Here is a 16,718-nt window from a genome sequence, read left to right on the forward strand (position 1 = left end):
AATTTGCACAGCCAGAAGCCATCAGCTCAGCACACAGACACCTCCTGCCACTGTGGTGTCGAAATGTGAACCGTGAACGTCCTGCCTGACTCACTCAGTCCGGAGAGCAGCAGAGGGCTGACAGCCCCGTCATTCGAGCTGCCCTCCTGTGCTTATTTCAAGAGATTTGAGGTAAAGAACACCTACTGTAGGCTTAAAAAGCAAACAGAGAGGACTGGGGCCGAGGGAGCACAGGGTAGGTGGGTCAGTTGAGTCGGGAGTTGGGTCGTGTGTGGCAGTGCCTGCCAGGGGGACTTGGACGGTTACCAGGGGGTTGGGTCACACGTCTGGCACAGAGCTTCTGCAGCCTCCACAAGTGGGAAAACAGCCCCAGAGTTCACAGGAGCTCGTGACTCAGGAGAAGGTGGTTGCTGAGCCGAAGCCTGAAGAACCCCCACTCCTGGGCCCTTTCTGAAGGTCAAGGCTCTCAGTAATGTTCGCGTAATAAATACGGTGGAGAGGGCCCCTCAGTGCAAGGTGAGGGCATCGTGCTCCACGTGGGCTCCAGGTCAGACCACAGGCCGTGGTCCCAGGCCCCCTGCTTAGTGGATTCAGGCATTAAAGTTCATTCTCTGTGAGAGCGATATTATTTCTTTTTTTTTTTTAAACAGTAGAAGAAATTTATTTTTAAATGAAACAAGGATATTTTTATTGATAAAAGGTATATCACTTTTTAATCTTGGCCAATTTTATTTACATTTCTTTGATTAGAAGTCTTTTTCCAGATATTTATAATTTCTATCTTGTATATTGTTTGTTACTTTGGCCACTTTCTGTTGGATAACCTGGAAGGAGCTCTTTTCTAATTTGCATGAAATTTCTTAAAAGTTAAGAGTCTTTTTAGTCCATTTGTCTTTTACGGTTAATAACTTTTTTCTAGTTTGCCTTTGAAATTTGCTTATGGGAAGTGTTTCTAGGATTGCCTACTGGAGTGAGATAAGTGACTGTGCTGGGGTGGGGAGGATGGGGTTAGGGCAGCTGGCTTGAGAAGGGGGAATGCAGGGAGCTGCCTCTCCGAGGAGCGGAGGAGGAGTGTGCAAGGAGGCACAGAAAGCACCGTGGCCGCACGCGGCCCCCAGCCATCCCTTGACACCGTCCCACAAGGTCATGTGACTCCAGCGGTGCTCAGCCAGTCTTGTGCGTGTGGGCCTGAGCTGGGCAGTTGGGCTCACCTGGAATTAGAGTTTGGCCTTTCTCAGAATGTCCACTAGCTGTTGACAAGGCAGACGAGAGGGCAAGAGTTAGGGCCGTGAGTTTGGGTTTAACAGGAGTACCCGACCGAAGAAGAGGCCTGGGCACCTAGCAGAACAGGTGGGCTGAGACCTGGTAATCTCCGTGAAGGGAACACGAGCCTAGTGCTGAGCGCGGCGTCCGCCGTGTAGCACCTCGCAGCTCTGCTGACTGTTCACAGCAGCCTGCCCTGGCGGTGAGCAGCGAGGCCAGTGGAGAGGCTCGGAGGTGGTAAACGAATTCCGCCCTAAGAGGCCGGCCACACAGTGGCACTGGAAGGGGAGCCCAAGGGCCTCCAGGACACCAGGAGTGTGGCTGCTTCATCTGGAGCTGGTTGTGCAGGGGTGTTCAGTGTGAAAATTCATCTACTGGTGCACTTAGGGCACATGTACTTTCCTCTGCGCATGTTCGATAGAATGTAAAGAAATGAGAGAATAAGAGCACACTTTGGTGCCAGACCACCTGTTTTCAAACCTCTCTGTAGCCACTTAGAGCTGTGAGGCGTTGGGAAAGTTACCTTCTGCGCCTCAAGGTTCAAGTCATGTCATGCGAGATAGTAACCGCGCTCATGCTCCAGGAGGACTGTGAGGGCTGAGTGAGTCAGTGCACCGCAAGCGCTCTGAATAGTGCCTAACACATAGTAAACACTCCTTATATTTGCTACTTTTGTTAACAGTGGTTATTGCTAGTATAAACTGAAAAGATACGAGACAGAAGTGATGAATTGAGAATTTGTGGCCAGAGAAAGCTGGTGGACGCTCTGTCAGTTGATGTCCTGAGTAGGGTCGGGTGGACCTGGGAGCAGTCAGAACTAAATGGAAGGAACCCTGGTGTGCTGGCGTGGCCACGTGGACAATGACCTTGCCTAGGACTTGCGGTGGAGAAGGCTGATGTTGAGAGGCCAAGGCCCTTAATGAGTGTGAGTGGCCCGTGGTGTCTCGGGGTGATGCAAATCTCAGACGGTCAGAGCTGGGGGCTGACTGGGGTGATGCGGGGGCGATGAGGAGTGGCCTCCCTCTGATGGCATGGTCTGGAGGAGAGCAGCTGTGGCCTTCACGGGGTTTTATCCCAGGGCTTTCCCAGCAGTCTCTCTGTCGTGTAGCTAGCTGGTGGCCCAGAGAGATGTCAGAAGTCAGGTGACGTGTGCTGGGTTGTGGCAGTGAAATATAGGTTAGTGACATCTGCTTTAGTGTTTTTTCTGAATTCCACTCCAGTCTGCTGACACCTGTGGTGGTCTGCCTGGCTTCTTGTTGGTGCCTTTCTCCTTGGACCCTGGCTAGATTTGTTTGGCCCCACCTGGCCGTTCCTTCTCAGTGTGTAACTCCTCCCCCGCAATTTGTGTGTGTGCACTTTGTTGTTTCAGTCATATCCGACTCTTTGCGACCCTATGGACTGGGGCCCACCAGGCTCTTCTGTCCATGGGATTCTCCAGGCAAGAGTACTGGAGTAGAATTTAGTTGGAGGAAGTTAAAGTCATGCAAGTTCCACGCCCCGGGACAGTCTCATTTCTGGCAGCTGGCCCTTGTTGCTGCAGACGTACTCCCATCTTTATTCCACTGCCAGGTGTGGGTCTGGCTCTGACATTCTCTCCTAGATTCCTGCCAGTGCCCTGGCTTCCCCTCAGCAGCTGAGGCCTCTGTTGAATTTGGCCCCAGCCCCCTTTTCTGCCTGCAGCCACCAGGGTGAGGCCCTAGCACCCGGCAGACGCCCACCCTCGCCCACCCTCTCCCTGAATCTCCTGCCACCTCCGCCCCGCGCCTTCCTGCCCCGAAGCTGAGCCATCGCCTTTCACTGCGTCTCCTCGGGCAGGGTCTGCCAGCATTGTGCGCCGGCTTCGGTCTCTTCCTGCCCTAGGGAGCCTCCCTCTCCCAGAGTCTGAGGAGCCAGGCACCCACTCCACCTTCGCGAGCCTGTGAGGCAGGCCGCCCGCCCGCCCGCCCGCCCGCCTGCCTGGCCACCTCCCAGGCCAGCCGCTCCTTTGTCTTCAGGGCTCCTGTGCTGACAATGGGCACATGGGAGGGACAGATTTTGAGTCCTGAAAAAAGAAAAAGGAAGGAAGTGTCCTTCACAGGACTTCTGCGCGTTTTTCCTTGTTCTTCCTGGGTTGTTGTGTGTGTGTGTGTGTGTGTGTGTGTGTGTGAGAGAGAGAGAGAGAGAGAGAGGGTGAGGGAGAGATGTTTGTTGTTTCGGGGTGATGGAGAAGAGTGGGCGGGCAAGTGGAAGAGGAAATTTTATTTTGTGAGTAGGCAAAGGAAGTCTTGTAGAAAGTTAACCTGAGACCATCTTAGCTCCTTTCCACCTTTTGATAGAATACTGGAAGACCTTTCAGCAGTATTTACTCTCATCCATCAATTCCACTCCTAGATATATACCCCGCAGAGATATGTGCACATGTTCACCAAAAGTTGCATACCAGAATGTTCATAGACGTATTATTTATAATAGCTGGAAACTAAAAATAACCCCAAGATCCATCAAAAGGAGGATAAATTGTGATATAAGAATACAAGGAAATACTCTGCAGCGGTGGAAATGAAAGAACCATGCCACGTGCGACAGCGTGGATGAATCTCACAAGCCAAGTGTTGAGTGATGGAAGCCAGACAGAAAGATTCCATGCCGTGTGGCTTGCCTTAGACAAAGTTCAAGTTCAGGCAGAGCTATGGTGTCAGGAGGCAACATGGTGCTGGCCTTTGGGGAAGAAGGGGGATAATGGCTTGGAGGTGTGAAGGCTTCGGAGTGTGGTGGTGTTCTGTTTCTCCCCCTGGATAGTAGCTCTGAGGGCGTTTGTTTTATGATAATTGAGCAAGCTCCACACTTAGGATTCATACTATTTTCTGTAAATATGTTAGTCTTCAATAAAAATTTGTAGTAAGAACCTCAGCTGGGTATCATCTTTGAGTCAGAGTTTTCACGATGTACAGCATCTGCCCGTCGGGTCTCCGGGACTCGCTTGGCATGTGCCTTTGCCCTAGTCTAAGCTGTACAAGTCTTCCACTCCCTCTGCCCTCAGTTCCTTCTCATCCTTTTGAGTCTCCCGTGATGAGCTGCTTGCCTCCCTTCTCCAGTCATGCAGGGTCCAGTTTTCCTGTCACAGGCTCTGTTGGCACCATGTCCTGAAGCACAGCTTTGACGCCACATGTCTGTGTGAGTATTTGCAGGCTTCTTCTGATCTTAGGGGCTTCCCAGATGGCTCAAAGGTAAAGAATCTGCCTGCCAATGCAGGAGACTCAGGTACAATCGCTGGGTCAAGAAGATCCCCAAGAGAAGGAAATGGCAACCCACTGCAGTATTCTTGCCTGGGAAATCTCATGGATAGAGAGGAACCTGGTGGGCTACACCCCATGGTGTTGCAAAGAGTGGGACCCAACCGAGTGACTGAACACGCACGCACGCCTCCTGATCTTAAGCTCCAGGAGGGCAGAGGCCAGGTGTGGCTCCACCAGCCACGGTGTCTCCAGAGCTACCCCAGTGCTCACATCCATTGCTGGTTGTCAAATGAATACACTGAGTGTACCGACTTTAAAGGGAGCAGCCTTTTTTCTCCACCCTTTTCTACTGTTAGGTGGGGGAAGTGCAAGCTTGAAGGAGCCATGGGCTTGAACTTCCCCTATGAGATTGTGTGGAATGTTTTGAGATTATGGTGACTTTAATTGCCTTCAAGTTTGACCTGTAGAGGAGTGGAAAGAATGATACAGAGCTGGCTGACCAGCCACTGTCCCTTAACCTAGTTTTGAGCTCTGTGCCCACTAGTCATGTTATTGAGGACAAACAGTTTATATATGATGACTTCATTTCTCCTGGCTTTTCTCATGACAGTCCTAAGGTCAAGCCTATTTTAAGCCTGAGAAATATGTCCTGGAAGTTCGTTCCAGAGTCCCTGTTTCCTTTTTCTTTCCTTAGTATTGAAATCTTGGCTGTCTTCCCTACCCCTTCCCTCCTAAATTGTTCTCTGAAGCAACTTTGAAAGTAACGTAAATATCTTCTATGTTGATCTTCTCTGAACTTCAGTTGTCGCTTTCAACTTGATGTGGGAAAATGGAGAGTTCTCATATACTGTTCTAACCGGCAGCATTAAGCCAAGAGCTTTGCTCTCATTGACCCAGAAAGAAGCATTTAAGACAGTGCATTTACACTTAGCTTTGTTTGTTGGATGATTTTTGTAGGTTTTTTTCCTCCTTGTGTAAAGTGGTCAGGAGCCGAGTTGTAGAGCCAGGCGGTACCGGTCTGAATCCCAGCCCTGCCTCTCCCTGCCTTTTGACCTTTGGCAAGTCACATAACCTCTCTGAGCCCAAGTGTTATTTTTAAAGTAAGGGTAGTCATCACAATTTGATTACATGCTGACTGTAAAACAATCTGCTCAATGCCTAAAAAATTATAAACACTCAACAAACAGCAGTTGCCTAAAATGAAAGATTTGGCTTTGTCATTAGAAAAATGATAGTTTTAACATATAGTATCTATTAGAGTCTAAAAGATAGATTAGGGCTTTTTGTTTGTTTCTTCTGTTTGTTAGCTTATGGGATCTCAGTTCCCTGACCAAATATTGAACCTGGGCCCCGCAGTGAAAGTCCAGAGCCCTAACCACTGGGGCGTGTGCATGAGAGCTCAGTGTGTCTGACTCTGCGAACTGCAACCTGCCAGGCTCCTCTGTCCATGGACGGCCAGAGAAGACCCTCAGGAATGCTCTCATACTTCTCTGCATAGAGGGTCTTATTAAGCTTAAGTTTAAATTTTTTTTGCTTTTATAAGTAGTGTTTTCTTTTTGATTGTATTTTATAACTGAATTAATTTCCTGTAAATGAAGCCCATTAGTTTTTGGTATGTTTATTGTATAACCTGGTAAATTTTCTGATTTATAATATTTTTTTCCATCAAGTCTTTGATAATACTATGATATTATGTGTATTGTTTTATCTCTTCTTTCCCAGTTCTTAGATCACTAATTGCAGTCTCTTGACTGAACTGAACTGACCCGGTTACATTAGATAGTATCTCCAGTGCAGTGTAAAATAGAAAAGAGAGTGCTTTGTTTTTAATATAAAATAGTATCATATTTCTAGTTTTTCAGGAAATTTCTAGTTTTTCCTCCATTTTCTTCCTTAAACTTTAGCAGGCTTTTACATTGAGAAAAGGAACAGTGGAAAGAAATTACATGGAGAAATTTTTAATTTGTTTTTCCTTTCAAAGTGGGGTGAGAATACACTCAAGGATGATTGTAATAAATGTGATCATCTCTGCTGCTCTCAACTTTATAGTATAGTATCTAATCATTTTCTCAATAGTTAATGAAATTTCAATGGCTGTTTTCAAATATGTGAAAATATATACTATATTTAAGTGACTTAAAAAATAGTAGAAGCTTTCCTGGTGACTCAGTGGTAACACACAGGGTCGATCCCTGATCCAGGAAGGTCCGCCATGCTTTGGAACATCGAAACCTGTGCGCCACAACTGTAGGGCCTGCGCTTTAGAGTCTGGGTTTCACAACGAGAGAAGCCGCTGCAGTGAGAAGCCTGCACGCTGCCCCTGGAGAGTAGCTTCTGCTCGCCACAATTAGAGAAAAGCTCGAGCAGCCATGAAGACCCAGCATGGCCAAAATAAATAAACGGAATTATTTTTTTAAAATAGTAGATACTGTATAATTCTAATTTTAAAAACAAGTGTATAGGAAAAAAGATGAATGAAGGTTTAAAAATGAAACCTCAGGAGCTCTCCCATCTTACATCATTGCCATCTCAGCACCTCGTTCAGGGCTTTCTGGGGTAGGTGCAGAAGACGCTGGTGACTTGCACACCGTCCGGTACGGGCCTCACTGACATGCATCACTTAGTGCACGGTCTTCGGGGTGGAACTGTCGTAATGGCCTCCTTGCGCGGGGTGGGAAGAGGAATCCTTGTGTGTGCCAGGAGAGAGCCAAATACGGGTGAGTGTGAGGCGTCCCTGCCACGCTCTAGAACATTGCTAGTGCTCGTTCTATAGCCTTTTCAAGTTTTCCTATGGTTATTGTCTTGTTCTGGTTTTGTCTACTTTTATAAATTTCCGTTTGTTTCTAGAAAAAAAATTTTTCTTTAAGATTTTTAAATGTATTTGCAGTGTATCTTGAATAAACCTGATTTGATGGGCATTTCAAAATGATCATTTTGATTCTATCTGAATGATGCTGGGGGGAAAAAAGCCCCAATTACTTTGGCTGCTGAGTGGAAAATGGATTATAGGGGACACATAAGTAGCAGAAGGCTAAGTCCAATCACAGAGGTAGTTTGGGTTTGGTGGTAGCAGTAGATATGGACAGATGTGGGCAACCTTGGGATATGATTTTGGGAGGTCGAGTCTGTAGTGGTGCTGTTCAGGTAGTCATGTAGGCAGACCGTTTCTGTCTCGGGACAAGGTCAGGAGTTTGTGCCAGGTGTAAATCAACACGCTGATTTCTTCATTTAGAATATCCTCTGTTAAACATTTTCTGTGGTTGATTCACACTCTGGCTCAGTCGTTATTTCATTGTGAGCTAGTAGCAGTGGGTCCGTGGGCCACTCTTGGAGCAGCACCAGTCTCTAGTACTTTTGTTTTAATGCCACAAGATAGTTAACCAGTCTCTTACTATTGGACTTTGAGATGTTTCAGCACCTCTTCCCCACATCTTCTTTTTGGTATTAGAAATAAATAACACTGCTTTGAATTCCTATTTATACAGTTAGGTGTATATTTCTTATGATTCCTTTTATTAAAAATGTATTGATTATTTTTGGCTGCTCTGGGTCTTTGTTGCTGCGCCTGGGCTTTCTCTGGGTGTGGCGAGCGGGGGCTCCCCTTCACTGCAGTGCCCAGGCTTCTCTCATGGCGGTGGCTTCTCTTGTTGTGAGCACGGGTGGGAGGGCTTCAGTAGCTGAGGCACTTGGGCTTAGTTGCTGAGTGACATGTGGGATCTTTCTGGGCCAGGGATTGGACCTGTCCCCTGCGTTGCAAGGTGAATTCTTACCCCCAGACCTCCTGGGAAGGCTTCTTGTGATTGCTTTAGCACAGTTCCTGGAAATAGAATAAGAGTTTTGGAACATATTGAAAAAATTGTTCTCCAGAAAGATTGTACCCACTTACAGAGCCATACTTTTGCTATCACTGAATTTTTTTTTCAAGAAATGTTTGCAAATTTAGATGACACATAACAAGTCATTATTTTAATATGCATTCACTTGATTACTGTAAGACTGAATAGTTTTCATGTATCTTTTTGAGGATTGATAGTTCTCTCTCTGCTAATTTTTTATGTTCTTTGATCATTCTTATTTTGGGACATAAGCACCCTTTACATTAAGGACATTTACTCTTTGACTCTACAGTGAAAGTATTTTCCCCCACTTAAAAACAGATTTTCATTCAGTAAAATTTTTTTTTGCCTATGCTGTATGGAAGTGGGATCTTAGTTGTGTGATCAAGGATCAAACGCAGGCCCCCTCCATTGGAAGTACAGAGTCTTAACCAATGGACCGCCAGGAAAGTCCCCTCAATAACTTTTTTAAATAAATAAAATTAGATTTTCATGCTTTTGTGTTACTTAGAAATTGTTCTATATGAGAGTCTCAGCAGCATAGTTAGCTGGGTGGGAGTGGTCCAGGCTCTCTGAGTCTTTGTCTAAAGAGGCTGCCCTCTGAAGCAGTCATTTCACTGTTAATCCACCATTCTGGGCTGAAGGGCTTGGTGTGAGAAACTTAGGGGTTCAAAGCTCTTGTGTCAGGGACACGTGAATGGATGATAGATACTAATAGATTATTTTGAATTTTGTTAGACACGATGAATTTTGGGGTAGAAAAGCAGACACACAAATCTTTAGGGGTGAAAAATTTCAGAGATGTGCCCAATACCACAACAGAAAATGCATAGCTATAGCAGGTGTGTCCAAATTATGATAATTATTGAGTCTGAGCGATGTGGAGGTTCTTTACACCATTCTTTATCTTTGTGTATGTTTGAAAGTTTTCATAATGAAGTTTTTAAAAGGCTCTTCTTGGATCTTTACAAGGCTGCTGGGGGGTTTTCTCTGGAGTGTCTAGAATTCCTCCTGAGCCCCTTTCTCTTGGCACCCTGTGGGTGATGACCCACCCCACAGATGGATCTACCGCTGAAGTCAGTTGTGAGTCAAGGAAGGAGGCTCATTATTGTCCCTTCATTTAAATGGCCATGGTCATTTGCAAATAATGTATGTTCTCTGTTAGGTACAAAGTTCTAAGTATGTCAGTTAAATCAAGGGATTATTAATCTTCTGAATCCTGTGCCTGTGTTTACTTTGTACGCGCCTAATCTGCCAGACAAGGGTGGCATTTTGAAGTCCTTCACTACGGTTGTGGTTTTGGCCAGTTTTTCCTTATACTTCTCACAACTCTGGGCTTTAAAAAAAAACACTCCAATTTTTAAAATAAATAATTTCAGACTTACAGAAAGGTTGTAAAAAATATAGTACAAAGAATTTCTGCATACTCTTCACTTAGATGCCCCCAAATGTTGGCATTTTAGCATGCGTGTTTATCATTCATTCTTTGCATCCATATTGCTGTTATCTTCAGAACCAATTGAAAGTAAGTTGTAGATATGACACTCTTTTACCCCAGAATACTTCAGTGTGTTTCCTAAAAGCAAAGATGTTTTTTTCCCCTTAACTTTTTAAATTATTTTTTTAATTGGCAGATAATTGCTTTACAGTAGTTAGTTTCTGTCATTGATCAACATGAATCAGCCATAGGGGTGTGTGTGTGTGTCTGTGTGTGTGTCTGTGTGTCTGTCTGTGTGTGTGTCTGTGTGTGTGTATGTGTGTGTGTGTGTGTGTGTCCCCTCCCTGTTGAACCTCCCTCCAGCTTCCCACCCTGTCCCATCCCTCTAGGTTGTCACAGAGCACCAGGTTTGAGCTCCCTGTGTCGCCTGCAGATCCCTGCTGGCTTCTCTATTTTGCATGTGGTAGGGCTGGTTTCAGTGTTCCTCTTTCAGTTGGCTCCTCGCCCTCCTTTCCCTGTCCACGGTCTGTTCTCTGTGTCTGCATCTCCATTGCTGCCCTTCGTATAGGTTCATCAGTACCGTCTTTGTAGATTGCGTATGTATGCGTTAGTATGTGGCTTATTCTTCTTCTGAAAGACATTTTCTGTAATCAATCCAGTTATTAAAATCATAAGACTAATGTTGTTACAACACTGTTATCTAATCCATAGATGTTATTCAGATTTCATCAGTTCTCTCACTAATTTCCTCTGCAGCCAAAGAGAAAGTTGTTATTATATTTTCTGATCTAGGATCCAGCCCAGGATCACACGTAGAGTGGTCGTGTCTCTGTAGCCTTCAGTCTGAGACAGTCCCTTGGTAATTGTCTGTTGGGATCTAGGCGTTTTTGAGGAGTACAGCAACTTACTTTGTAGAACTGTTCTTATTTGAGGTTTGTCTGACGTTTTCTCCTGGTAGATTCGGATCACGCATTTCTGTTGGAGTACTGCCACAAGTGACGTTGTGGCCTCCTCAGTGTGTCGTATCGGAGGGCACATTTGTTCCATTATGGAAGCTGCTCACTGTGCTTCCTTGATTAACATGGTGTCTGCTGGGTCCCCTAACACATTTCTGCCTTTGAAATTAATGGATAACTTCTGGGCAAGTATTTTGAAGCTATGTAAATATCCCTTTTTTTCATTGAACTTTCACCAATCAGTTTTATTACCCGTTAATAATTTTTGCCTGAAAGAGTTCCCATGAGGATTACCAAGTGGTAAGTATAAATGCTGGGCAGCATGTTTTGATGTTTTGGTTTTTAGCCACTTCAGGTCTGTTTCCCGCCTTTCTAGTTGAGAGGTACAAGCAGCTTTATGGAAAAGAGCAAGTAGATCTCAGCAGTGGTCCAGGCACATGGGTACTTGGGAGTTCTGTGATACTTCCTTAGAGAGGACTTTGTTGTTCAGTTGCTCAGTTGTGTCCGACTTTTTGCAGCCCTATGGACTCTAGCACGTCAGACCCCTCTGTCCTTGGAATTCTCCAGAAAGAATGCTGGAGTGGGTTGCCCTTTCCTCCTCCAGGGGATCTTCCCCATCCAGGGATTGAACCTGCATCTCCTGCATTGCAGGTGGGTTCTTTACTGCTGAGGCACCAGGGAAGCCCCTAGAGAGGACTAGTCGGGTCCATTTCTCCCCGCTGCTGCATGGGTGGGCACTGAGCTGCCTCTGCCTGTCTGCTGTCCTCTGAGCTGCAGCACCAGACAGCCATGTCTGCGTATTGGGAGCTATGTCTAATTGGTTTGTTCTGTGTCACGTAGATTAAGCTAGTTGAGGTTGCTTCGTTCAGAAGGGTGTGTGTGGCATGGTAGCATGTTATGGAATTACAGCCAAAGGGCTCAAGGGAAGATTTGTTCTTTTTTTTTTCTTTTTAAAGTGAGAGCTATTTATGAGCATGTTAACATGCAAAAGAGAATAAGTCAGTAGAGAGATTAAAGATTAAGGCAGAGGGTCCTCTGGTTGGGCTCTGAGCAGGAGGACGGACATTTCTTTTAGGAAGGCGTTGGCAGGAACAATGTGAGTGTGGAAGTGCACATCATTTTTTTGTATAGATTAAGAGCAGTACAAATACGAAGGAATTGTTGCCTGATTGCCTCATTTTTCTTACAAAATAGGAGCTAGATCATATCTTGAAAATGAAGAAGACATATCCTGAGAGTGAGAGGGTACAGACCTTGAAGACATCCCTGGATAGGGAGGAATAAGAGCTGGCTGGGCTCGCAGAAATGCTTCCAGGCATCTGAGGGTAGAGATGGCCTCATTCTATAAGGCTGTGTGGTTTTTTCCAGCAGTGTCCAGCAGCCCAGGTGTAGAAATAGAGGAAATGAGCAGCTGCACTGATTGGGGTGTGTGGCTTTGCCACGCACTGTGTTGGAAAGGCAGGAGGAGGGGGGAGACCAGAAGGTGGGTTGCGAGTGTAGAGCTTTGGAGCGGTGGTCTGTGTAATGGACCATGTGGTCTGTACCGGATGGGAGGTGGCGAGTTGGGAAGAAGGAAGAGCGACAGGACTAGAAGTCAGGGAGTTGTAAGAGGAGAAAGAAGCGTTCCCGAGAGCCGGCAGAGTAGGCATATGTCAGAGAAAAAGGATATTGGAGTTTAGCATTCTGCTGTGGGACAGTTCTGGGTGGTGAGAGGCCGGCGTGGAGTAGGGTGGAGGTCGAGGTCGGGGGTTGTCAGGGACCTTGGAGTTGCTGGAAGGTCTGTTCACCTGGATGTTGATACCACAGGGTACAGCAGGCCATAGCTGGTGGAGGGGAGGGGTGACTGTCCCAGTTGTTCAGGGAAGGAGGGAGAGTTTAGCAGGGATGAAGCTGGGCAGCAGGAGCGCATGGACAGCCTTCAGGGAAGGTGATATCTCGTCTGCCAGGGTTGACTGTGGATGTGTGCTGGAACTGGCTGTCCACAGCTTCCACGGATGCCTGGAGGTTAGTGGAGAGTGCCGTTTGCTCTGGTTTCCAAAGGGTGGTCAGTAAGTCTTTGCTGACATCGTTTCTTCTTCCTGTAGCCCCCTTTCCTGCACACTGTATATCGTCATCGTCTGTCGTTCTCTCCGGGACCCTGTAACCTCCCTGATGGAGGGAGGGACAGTGTCTTTGCATCCTGGGCGCGATGCCTGGCACACATTTGGTTGAACTAACTGTATGGAATCGCCATCTCCTAAGTGAGTTTGCTCTAGTTTGTGATTTCTTCCCTAACAGACGACTTTCCTTTGTTAGCCCATGTTGAATCTTTTTCTGACGTCACAAGACTCTTAGTTTGAACTTAGCCAATTCCTTGGGCTGAGGAGGTATCTCAGTGGTAAACAACCCACCTGCCAATGCAGGAGACATAAGAGACGCGGGTTCGATCCCTGGGTTGGGAAGATTGCCTGGGGCAGGGCATGGCAACTCACTCCAGTGTTCTTGCCTGGAGAATCCCATGGACAGGGGAGCCTGGTGGGCTACAGTCCATGGGGTCACAAAGGGTCAGACAAGACTTAGTGACTAAGCAGCAGTAGCGGCCAAGTTCATGCAGATGAATGAGTTGCTTCTCAGTGACAGCTAATGTCTGTGCAGGCCGCAGTCCATCTCCTTGTCCTGCTCAGGCTTCGGTTTTTGTTAACTTCCCTTTCACCCCCTCTGCATGTAGTAGAAGAGGTTAAAAGAAACTAGTTTGTCTTCATTCCTTCCCAGTTTCCCCAAATTTCCCAGCCTCTTTGTCCATGTATTTCATTCTCCTATGGATTCTTACCGAGTACCTACATGCCAAGCAAAAAGCAGGCCTTTTTTGTACTTCCTGTCTGTCTCATGCTGGTGCTCACTGGCTTACATTTGTGAACGGGCCTGCAGTTGTGGTTGATCCCTGCTCTCGTCAACAGGGACTTCAGTTTATTTACCAGTTGCCCCAGACACAGTTTTTCAAATATCCAGTGACCTGTGCGCATTACACGTTAAAGAATTAATCAAACAGCAGTACATCTAGATTAAAAAAAAAACAAAGGACTCAAACCAGATTTATCTCAGGTAATAACAGTACAACATTTTCCTTTGGAGGTAAGGGGAAGACATGGATAAATCAGTTAGGTTAGTTTAGGCTTCTTCACTGGTTTGCAGTTTACCTTTCTGGTTGACCTTCCACTGTCTCAAGCTCGGATGTGTGTGTGCCTGTTTTTGCGGTCACTGAGAATGTGACATAGACTCTTTATATCCCAAGGCCACCAGAAGTCTTGCATCAGATCTGCTCCCCTTGAAGTGACCTGAATTGTGCCTTGAGAGCCCCTCAGCCCCTACTCCCACTACTTCTCTGATCTGGACCTTTACTTTCAAGGGGCACTCCCTCGAGGCCAGTCCCTTGAGAGATCCTGCTTCCATGAGGAGGGTGTGCTTAAACTCGCTGCCCCTCCCTGGGGGGGTTTCCTCACAGTTCCCATCTCAGGCTGTCCTTCCTGGCAGTCCTATGCTACTCATGAATTTCCTGCTTTTTTTCCTCAGAGGTAGTACTGTAATATTAGTATAACATTTAAAGAAAGAAAAGCCCAATGACAGTTAAAATCTCTGGCCCCAGACCTGCTGGACATTCTCCATTCATCAGAAATGCCTTCATCTGTACCCTTTCTTTTTAAGAATCTGCTAATCCTTAACATATTGATCTGAGTTTATATTTAGATAGAAGTTATCCATTGACAGAAAAGTCTGAAACCATAGGGCTCTGACAGCATTGAAAGTGGATATAAGTAAATAGGCAGCTTTTAGACCAAACCGTTTTCGTGGAGACCCATAAGTATCCGTTCGGTCAGCTGTTATGCAGTGGCACTGTGCCATCTGTCAGAAGCTGGCAACACCTGGAGACTCGGACGAGAACAGCGTGATCCAGCTTTCAGCCTCATTCGCCATGTTTCAGAGTTTGGCCCCAGTGAATCGGAAACCCTTCGGATGCTGGCACACTTTATATGGGGCCCAGCACTCCACTGCCTACCTTACCCTACTCCATCCACCCCGCTTGCTCCCAGTTGTAAAAATTTCAGCTTGTCTGGGTGTGCACAGACTCAGTGGGAACTTTGGTTGCATGCCAGGCTTCTGGTGCCGAGTCAGTGTCCTCTGAACCGGTGATCGTCAGTCTGCCCAGATGGATCATGACCTCGAGTTTGCAGGTTATGCCCAGCACTGTTGTTCTAGTTATTATGGCTGTGACTAACCTACCCCAAACTTAGTGGCATTCAGCGACAGTCATTTTCTTATACTCATGGATCCTGGGAGCAGGTATTCAGACAGGCATGATCGGGAGTAGATTGTCTCTATTCCAGGAGGCCTGGGGCCTCAGATGGCAGGGAGTGATTCAAATGACTGGAATTTAGAGTGCTTTGAAGTCTCTTTCACCCGCATATCTGATCTCGGGGCTGGGATGCCTTGAAGGCTGATGGGGGACCCACTGGGGTTGAGCAGAGCACCAGAGTGCCTGCATGTAGCCTCTCCATCTGGTTGGGACTTCTCACAGCATGGTGGCTGGTTTTCCAAGAGAGAAGGTTGCTAAAGGAAGTGTCCAGAAAGCATATATTCTCTGTTGTTTGAAACAGTCAGGGTCGAAAGGGTCAGGGTCGAAAAGTGTGTGATTGTCTTAAAAACCGTTGCAGGTTATTTTATTTTCTGTTTTGTTGAAGTCTTTACTGAATATGTCACAGCATTGCTCCTGGCTTATGTTTTGGTTTTTGGCCTCAAGGCATGTGGGATCTTAGCCTCCCCTGACCAGGGGTCAAACCTGTACCCTCTGTAGTGGAAGGCGAAATCTTAACTGCTGGGCCACCAGGGAAATCCTGGGTTATTTTTAAATGAAATGGAATATAAAATAAAGAAGTGCCCCCTGTAGTAAGAATAAATACTATCGTGAAACTGGTGCTTCAGTTACGTGTATCTGTATATTCTGGTTCATGATGTAACTTGTTTTCCTTACATTTCTACAAATTTTTTTTTAAAACACTGCTTAACTGTAGTAACATCTGATTTGGTTTATGAACACCACATTTATCTCTTAACACCTCAACTAGTAGGTTACCATGATGTAGTTCTTGGTCACTGATGAAGACCTAAGGAGTTGATCGTTATTTGCCTCTGAGGCCGTTCCTGTTCGGGTCTGTCGTCGCCCACCAGGAGAACCGTGAGACCCTGTTGGAGGGTCAGCGCACTTCAGAATGGGCTGTGGGCTGGACTGGCAGCCTGGGCTCCCCTGGGTCCTTTCTGTTGCAGCATCTGTTTGCTCGGCTGCTCCGGGTCCTAGTTGCAGCGCGTGGCGCCTCTGCTGCGTCACGTGGGGGCGTGGGGTCTTTGTCTGGTGCACAGGTCTCGTCGTGTCAGACGGGCTTCAGTAGTTGCCCCTTGGCCCCCGACCAGGGGTCAAACCCACGCCCCCTGCATCGTGAGGGTGGAGTCTTAACCCCTTGGCCAACAGGGAAGTCCCCTCCTTGGAATTTTAATCTAAGCTTTGCCTGTCAGTTTCCTAAAAGGGTAGGCAAGAGGTGTGAAATGAAGAGGGCGTACTTCTCTTTGTGGATGATCGGGAAATATTTAAAGATCTGTTGGCTGAAGAATGACCCCTCTGTGAGGAAAGGGGTGTTTGCAGTAAAACAGTCTCAGGAAAGGTGTCCACCCATCGGTGTTGAAACCATGGTGTGGTGAAGTATTGATATTGGACTCTGCTAAGACAACCTGCTTTCCTCTCTTCCTCCCTGTGGTTGCTTCTGCCCTTTCAAGGAAATGTGTAAAGTTGACTGAGCCGTGACATTCACTGTCATCTCACAAAACGTATTGTGCTGTATTTGAGGAGTGAAGTGAAGTGAAAGTCACTCAGTCGTTTCCGACTCTTTTCAACCCCACGGGCTACACAGTCCATGGGATTCTCCAGGCCAGAATACTGGAGTGGATAGCCCTTTCCCTTCTCCAGGGGATCTTCCCAACCCAG

At 46.6% G+C, this 16,718-nt stretch overlaps 1 protein-coding gene across 6 annotated transcripts in view; it reads left to right on the plus strand.

Moving 5' to 3' along the window:
• PDE8A (phosphodiesterase 8A) overlaps window positions 1–16,718 on the plus strand; it is a 148,572-nt gene that overhangs the window by 26,142 nt on the left and 105,712 nt on the right. For 2 of the 6 annotated variants that reach the window (XM_060401661.1, XM_060401662.1), the window contains exon 1: window positions 93–171. The exons of the other annotated variants lie outside the window; for them this stretch is intronic. The gene's annotated coding sequence lies outside the window, so the exon portion shown is untranslated. Of the gene's footprint in view, window positions 1–92; window positions 172–16,718 lie in introns of those variants that run through there. 6 annotated transcript variants of the gene reach the window in all.

The sequence above is a fragment of the Ovis aries genome, chromosome 18 (genome assembly GCF_016772045.2).
Source record: "Ovis aries strain OAR_USU_Benz2616 breed Rambouillet chromosome 18, ARS-UI_Ramb_v3.0, whole genome shotgun sequence".
Taxonomy (NCBI): domain Eukaryota; kingdom Metazoa; phylum Chordata; class Mammalia; order Artiodactyla; family Bovidae; genus Ovis; species Ovis aries.